This window comes from Papaver somniferum, chromosome 2 (assembly GCF_003573695.1).
Source record: "Papaver somniferum cultivar HN1 chromosome 2, ASM357369v1, whole genome shotgun sequence".
Lineage (NCBI taxonomy): Eukaryota > Viridiplantae > Streptophyta > Magnoliopsida > Ranunculales > Papaveraceae > Papaver > Papaver somniferum.
Genome location: NC_039359.1, coordinates 12,760,489 through 12,767,559, shown reverse-complemented (window position 1 = coordinate 12,767,559; position 7,071 = coordinate 12,760,489). Strand labels below are relative to the sequence as shown.

The following is a 7,071-nucleotide window of genomic DNA, read 5'->3' as shown; positions in this document are numbered from 1 at the left end:
GCTATGGAAAAATCAACGTATCGCAGTGATAGTTCAGAAACTCAAGTAAACCATATGTCCAGGTAGAGGGAAGGAAGCCACGAAAAATCAAATAAGAAACCGCATCGATGACAAATATACGACCCAAAGTATGTAATGAACAATGAGGCATAAATACACATGGAATCCGTGAACCAAGATGAGACGAAACGAATGGTTCTCCTGCCAGAATTTAGACCTGAATACCCGTTGGGGAGGTCTAAGTCTAAAGCCGACAAGGAATTGAGATGACAATGTCTAAGAGAGAATATTGATGTTCCTTTGAGAAAAATGGAGAAAAATCCATGCTTCATGCATCAGCTGTACGCGGAACTATTGATGATTCCGCCGAAACCATGCAATGGGAAGGACATGTGATAATACCGGAATGGAACCACCAAAGTATATGGATAACGAACACATGACCATAATCTCAGTGATCGAGGAAGAATTTATGGAAGGATGTAGTTACATTTATTGCTCATCAAATGAAGATTCAGCATAGTGTATCATCGAAGACTACCAATCAATAGGGATCGATATTTTTTTTTATTTAAGGTCAAAATAAAATAATGTAACAAGATTTTTTTTTCAAAAACTATTACTTTAATTAATTGCAAGTGTAACTGAATTTATAATTATTTGGATGACAACTATTTAATATTTCCATAGCTACAATTTTTCAAATATCAAATTAGGACTTATCATAGTTTATAGTAATTGTTAAAATCATTATAACTAAAAATTATCAAATTATCTCGTCCCATACCGTGCCATTACGACACGAGTTATTTCTAGTTTGTGAAAAATACTAGAACCCCCTATTATATGGGTTCAATATAGAGAAGCCCCATTAAATGGATCATACACTGTCAACTCCATTCTTTTACATTTTGATATTTTTAGGCCCAAAACTTTAGAATTCCGGGCCTGTTAATAAAAGTTTTATTTAAAATAACTTTTATAATACCAAGAATACCCTTTAGTATATAAATGCAATAAAACTAGGCATAGGTTTCATTTTCGGTTTCATTTTCTAATTTCTTTTCTCTCTCCACTGCTCTCTCCACTGCTCTGCAAATAACGATGAATGGAGATTCACTTGATGAAGCTCGAAGAAAACTTGAGGATTCATCATCATGTTGAAAGAAAAAGATAAGTTTCTCATCTATATTTGCAACCTGTTAAATTCTCATTATGTTTTTTACCAAAATCAAGTTCTGGAAAGTTCAGTGACAACTTTAAATACCTAATAAGTTCGATTTTACTTCGAATTTTGATCTAATTTTAGAATTGTTGCTTCGATCTATAATCCTTGTATCATTTTCTTTGATTTGAACTGTTTAGTTTCGATTTTTGTTTACGAAATATTTTTAGGGTTTTTAATCAACCCTAATTTGTAATTGCTTATGATTTCAACTAAATTTTCTCGACGAAATCAAGATTAGAGTTCAGATCTGTTATAATCTAATCGCTATAAACAACAAGTTTTGGGTTCATCTAATACTAATTATATGTTAGGGTTCTTGTCTGAAATCTGAACTATCTCTCTACCTTTAATCTCAATCAGAACTCTAGGTTCGGATTTGAAATTTGTGTACCTAAATATGCATTACCTGTCAACTCGTTTGTAATTTGATCTGCTTTTATTTTCTGACCTAATTTGAACTGATGTGAACTTGTATTTGTTCCTGATAGATTACGTTAAATTAAGTTAACTAATTTGTTTTAGTTGTTCAAAATACAACACAATATATAATTTGACTTTAAGACCTAGACTATGTATCTAATCAAAATTTTAATTTTAATTTCATTGTTAATTTATTCTACAGAACATCGGTTATTGGTGATTTTGTTTTTCGACTCGCAGCAAATGGGAGGCTACTAAAGAGGCTGTTATATGGTTGCAGAGAAAGCTCCCCTTGATCGACATTGAAATGTCGAATAAGCTTACTTATGAAAATGAGAAACTCAAGGTAATATATGTCAATCTCTTTCTTCTTATGATCTGTTTCTTTTTAATATGCTTCACTTCTTAGGGATTCTCAAGTTTTTTTCTATTTCTAGCAGGCTTGCATTGAACTCATATAAGCTAGTTTCAATTGTTATCGCTCGCAAATCTTTAATGATAGCTAAAAACTGATGCATGATATTCATATTTGAATGAAACTTATTAAATCATGATATTCATATTTGAATGAAATTTATAATTTGCATCTTGAGCAAAGGCAGCATCACCTATATTTTGGTGAGTACATAAGTCATATGTATGTGTAACTCCAAGTTACACAAGTAAGATGCGTGTGTAAATCCTAGGTACACAAGTCAGACGCATGTGTAACTTTCGATTACACATTCCATATGCATGTGTACCAGCTGATTACACATGCTTTGTTTTATCATTCAATGAGTAGACCTTGCAGTTAACGTTTTGAGTAGACCATGCAGTTGATGTGGTCTACTCATTCAATGAGTAGAACTTGCAGTTAACATTTTGAGTTAACGTTTTGAGATTTGTGAATTTTGAATTATGCATGGTTTGGGTTTCGAGTATCCCTAGTTTATTTAGCATTAGTGAAGTAAGATACTACTCTTTTTAATAGACTGAATCATGCCATATGTTGTTGTTGTTGGTGATCATCAGTATATGTCCGAGGATATACTAATTGAATGTGTAACTACTAGTTACACAATCAAATTGGATGTGTAACTTCCGATTACACATGCCATATGCATGTGTAACTTCCGGTTACACAAGTCGTATTACACATCTACTTAAGTTCTTATTGCAACTGATCTCTTAATTGTAATTTATTTTTGAAGTGCAGGATGAGGGCTTACTGTCTTGGACGAAACTGAAGATGCACTTTTATGTTTTGGGTTATATGGAAAACCAATACATTTCAGGTCAGTGTCAGTGCTAAAATGGGGAATTCAGAGCTCAATTTGTCTACTTTTTTTTTATGAACTTCGATATTATCCATGGGTTTTGTAAGTGTTCTTGATAACTTGACTTTCATCTTTCAGTATCTAGTTTCAGGTTTGTATCCTTACTGACCTTTTTTGGATGTGTAATACCTTTTATTTTTTGACAGAGTCCTACAAGATATTTTTTCTATTAGGAGTGACATTATAAAAAAGCATAAATAGGAATTGATGTGTTATACTAGAACTTTGTACTACAAAACTATGTTATAAAAGTTGAGAACATTTAGAAAAGTTAGGTGTTGGCTTGTTTTTCAGATTATGGCTGTAGTGGTCTTTTGGAATCAACAATCAGGGGATTCCATTATAACCAAATGTTGTTTGAGTAATGACTTGTAATTGATGAAATATCATTTCTTTCGAATTATTTGGTGTCTTTTTGTGCTCGCAATGCGAAGGTAGTTTCCTTGAAAAGTCTTAGTGTAAGATCTGGAATACATGCGTCACGCAGTTGAAGTTGTGCCAGGTTCGGTTCTTTTCTTACATTTTCCTATCCTATTTTTCCCTATATCTTAAAATATTTTTATTATTTACATTACTCAACTATAATTAGGCTAGGTGATTTTGGATGTTACCAAGATGATTCAGTAAATTACTATGTAATAATTTTCCTTGTTGCACTGTAAGTTGAATATTTAGTGTTTTTGCTTTATATGTACAAAGAGATTTCAAGTTTACATGCCACTATATATGTATAACTATTGGTTACACATGCCACTATGCATGTGTAACTCCTAATTACACATACAACAGGCATGTGTAACTTTCAGTTACACTACCCATATCCATGTGTAAGTCCTAGTTACACATGCTAAAAATGAATAACAAAATTGTTTTTTTGCATCTCTGAATCTAAGTACATTTAACCTTATACGTATGTTTAACTCCTAATTATACTAGTCACATGCATTCGAAAGTGATTATGCATTGTTTTGTATGTCTTTCTTTTAATCTCATAAAATATGTTTGTTTGTTATTCTTCAGGTTGCAGATAACTTCATAAAAGCTGGTGGCTTATTTGTGGTGGTGGAGGTGCAGGTTTTGGAGGAGGATGAGGAGGCAGTGGTGGTGGCTAGCAGCGGTTGTTGGGCCTAGACAGATGCATGTAACTCTCAATTACACAAGATAGATGCATATGTAACTCTCAATTACACTAGACAGATGCGTGTGTAACTTCTAGTTACACATGCTAAGAAATTATTATAAATGAATATTAAAATAATACATGTACTTTTTGTATGCATTCTTTTTGATGTCTATTTTTTGATATGTAACTTTGCATTACACATGTCATAATGATGTGTAACTTCTGGATACACATGGCATATGCATGTGTAACTTCTGTTTACACATTCACGCGATATTTTAATAATTTTGGGCCTAGATTTAATAACTTTGGGCTTAAATTTAAATTTTATTTAATTTGGGGCTTGACAATATATGTAAGGGTATGAGTGTCTTTTAATAATTCGGGGCCTAGATTTAAACTTCTTTTAATTAAGGGCCTCATGTTATGGGTTATCCATGGGTTGGGCCTTAGCCTAATTTTCCCTTCTAGTTTATATATAATCTAGGGCATTTATATCATCTAGTCGGATCTTTAACCAACTCGTGTTTACGAGTTTTTCTTTTTGTAGTTGTTGCATTTCAATCTTCTATCACTCTCTTATATTCCTCCGTAAAGTGCCATTAGTCTCCTAAAAATATATATGTATATAAACATGTTAATGCTAACATTAGTTTTTCTCTCATTTCTAGCCCATTCCCAGACACTCTAACGTCTCTCAAAACAACTTTACCAGCTAGATCCTTGCTGATCAAATGTCTAATGCTATCAGGAGGTTGGGTAATCCACACTCCCTCTAACATATTTGCAGCTCTTCCCTTCTCCAAGTAGTCTGCCACTGAATAGCCTCTGTATATCTCTGATTGAAAGAGATTACATCAAAACAAGCCTTCAAATGTTGAGTATCTTCCACAAGTGCTTTCAGACTCCATGGGATTTGGATTTCCTTCTCGCAAAGTTGAATAGCAAAAGTAGAATCACTTTCCACCTCTAGCTTCTTTATTCCTAACTCCTTGGCAAACACTAGACCATCTCTTATAGAACACACCTCTACCATATTGTTGTCGTTCTTGAAAATGTGTTTGGAAAAACAAGCTTGGTATCCACCTTGATCACCCCTTATAACCCCACCAATTCCAGCATATCCCAGATGATTTGAGGCTCCATCACAATTAAGCTTGAAAAAATCAGCCGCCGGATAAACCCAAGGAAAATGAACTTTCACAAATCTGTGATTTCCTTTTTGTAGCTGCCATGTCATACTTAGAAACTATCTAGTTTCCCTGATAGCTCTGGAAAGAATCTTCATTGGTTTGAAAGCAATCCCTTTGAAGATCCCCTCATTCCTTCCTCTTCATATAGACCATAGAACGAAAGGAAGAAGGTACAACCATTTAATACCACATATCATCCCATCTACATTACACCATTGTCGAAATACAATAAGATATATATAATCCGAAGTAGGATAAAAACCAGTCAAGATCTGCACCTTCCTCCAAAGAGGCTCTACTTCCCTGAAACACATAAACAAATGGTGAGTAGTTTCAAAATCTCTATTACTAGGGGTGTTCATGGTCGGTTTTGGTTCGATTTTTAGCCAAACCAAAACCGAAACCAATATTATTGGTTTCTAAAAATCTAAACCAAACCAATCCATTAACCATTGGTTCGGTTTCCAAATGGTTCCAGTTGGTTTTGGTTTGTCCCAGTGGTTTTTGGTTAATCAATAATTATGTCAAACCAAAAAAAAATACACAAATTTACAGACAAAAAAATCGTAGTTGCCGATAGTATTGGTTTACACAAGTTTACAGACAAAAAAAATAAAATAAAAAAAATATCAAGAATAGTTAAAGCTTACTCTAATTCTAGAGATCAAAAGAAGATATATAATATATCTTAATTTAGTTATTGACAAAAAAGTCGAGAAGGAAGACGAGAAGAAAAAAGTCGAGTAGCAGCAGCTGTAGTTGGGGGTGGAGAAGGGAGGCGACTGAGAGAAGGAGAAAGAGAAAGAGGGAGAGTACCATAATGAAATATTAGATTTAGGGTTTCTATTTATCATCTAAATCAATGGGTAGAATCTAATACTTGTAAATCGACGGCAGAAACTAAATTTAAAAATTAATCGGTTATCCAATGATTTTTTGTTCGGTTTTAGAGGTCAAACCAAACCAAAACCAACACTATCGTTTTTTTACTTTCTACACCGTAACCAATCCATTAGTAAATGGTTCGGTTTGGTTTCTTCCTAATTGGTCTGGTTTGGTCCGGTTCCAGCGAAAAACCGAAACCATGTTCAGCCCTATCTATTACACAAATTACATCCCGGGTGCTCACCAATTTTTTCCTATATAGAGGTTCATTTAAACTAAGGCGGCTGTGAAAAAATATCCACAAAAAAGATTTGATTTTATGTGGTCATTTTAACTTCCACAAATATCTCCAGTCCATATTGGGAACAAAGTTACCCATTTTTTTTGGAGACAAGGTAGTTATAAGCCTCTTTAACAGTGACAGAGCTGCCCTTACTTCCAGACCAAAGTAGTTGGTTTTTTTGCTCGCCACACCCAACAACTGCTATAGCCTTTATGTCCTCAGTCACCTTCATATCAGGGAGATTTTGAGCATTCTCATAAGCAAAAGCAAAAAGAGGTAAGTTAGACATCCACGGATCTTTCAACAAATCCACATCAGCCCCATCACCTAGATTCCATCTAAGACATTCCTTCACTGCATCTCTTCCCTTAACTATACTTCTCCAACTCATCGAGCATTTTTTTCTTAACAACACAATTCTAAAAATCACTGTCTGAAAAATACTTAGCTTTTAGAAGTCTAGTCACCTCAGAGTCAGGATTATCAAACACCCTTCGTGCCATTTTAGCCGGTAAAGCAAGATTGGTCTCTAATTCCTAACCCCACAAACTCCACTGGTCTACAGACTCTATCCCATTTAAGCTTATGTAAACATTTCTTATCAGTATCTCCACCCCACG

General features: G+C 34.1%; 1 long non-coding RNA gene across 1 annotated transcript; it reads left to right on the top strand.

The window, feature by feature from the left end:
* The first annotated feature begins 1,866 nt into the window (after positions 1-1,866).
* On the top strand, positions 1,867-4,122 carry LOC113352972. The gene is made up of 4 exons (XR_003361008.1): positions 1,867-1,994; positions 2,847-2,925; positions 3,402-3,469; positions 3,988-4,122. It is a non-coding gene; the product is annotated as an uncharacterized LOC113352972 (long non-coding RNA).
* Positions 4,123-7,071: the final 2,949 nt, after the last annotated feature.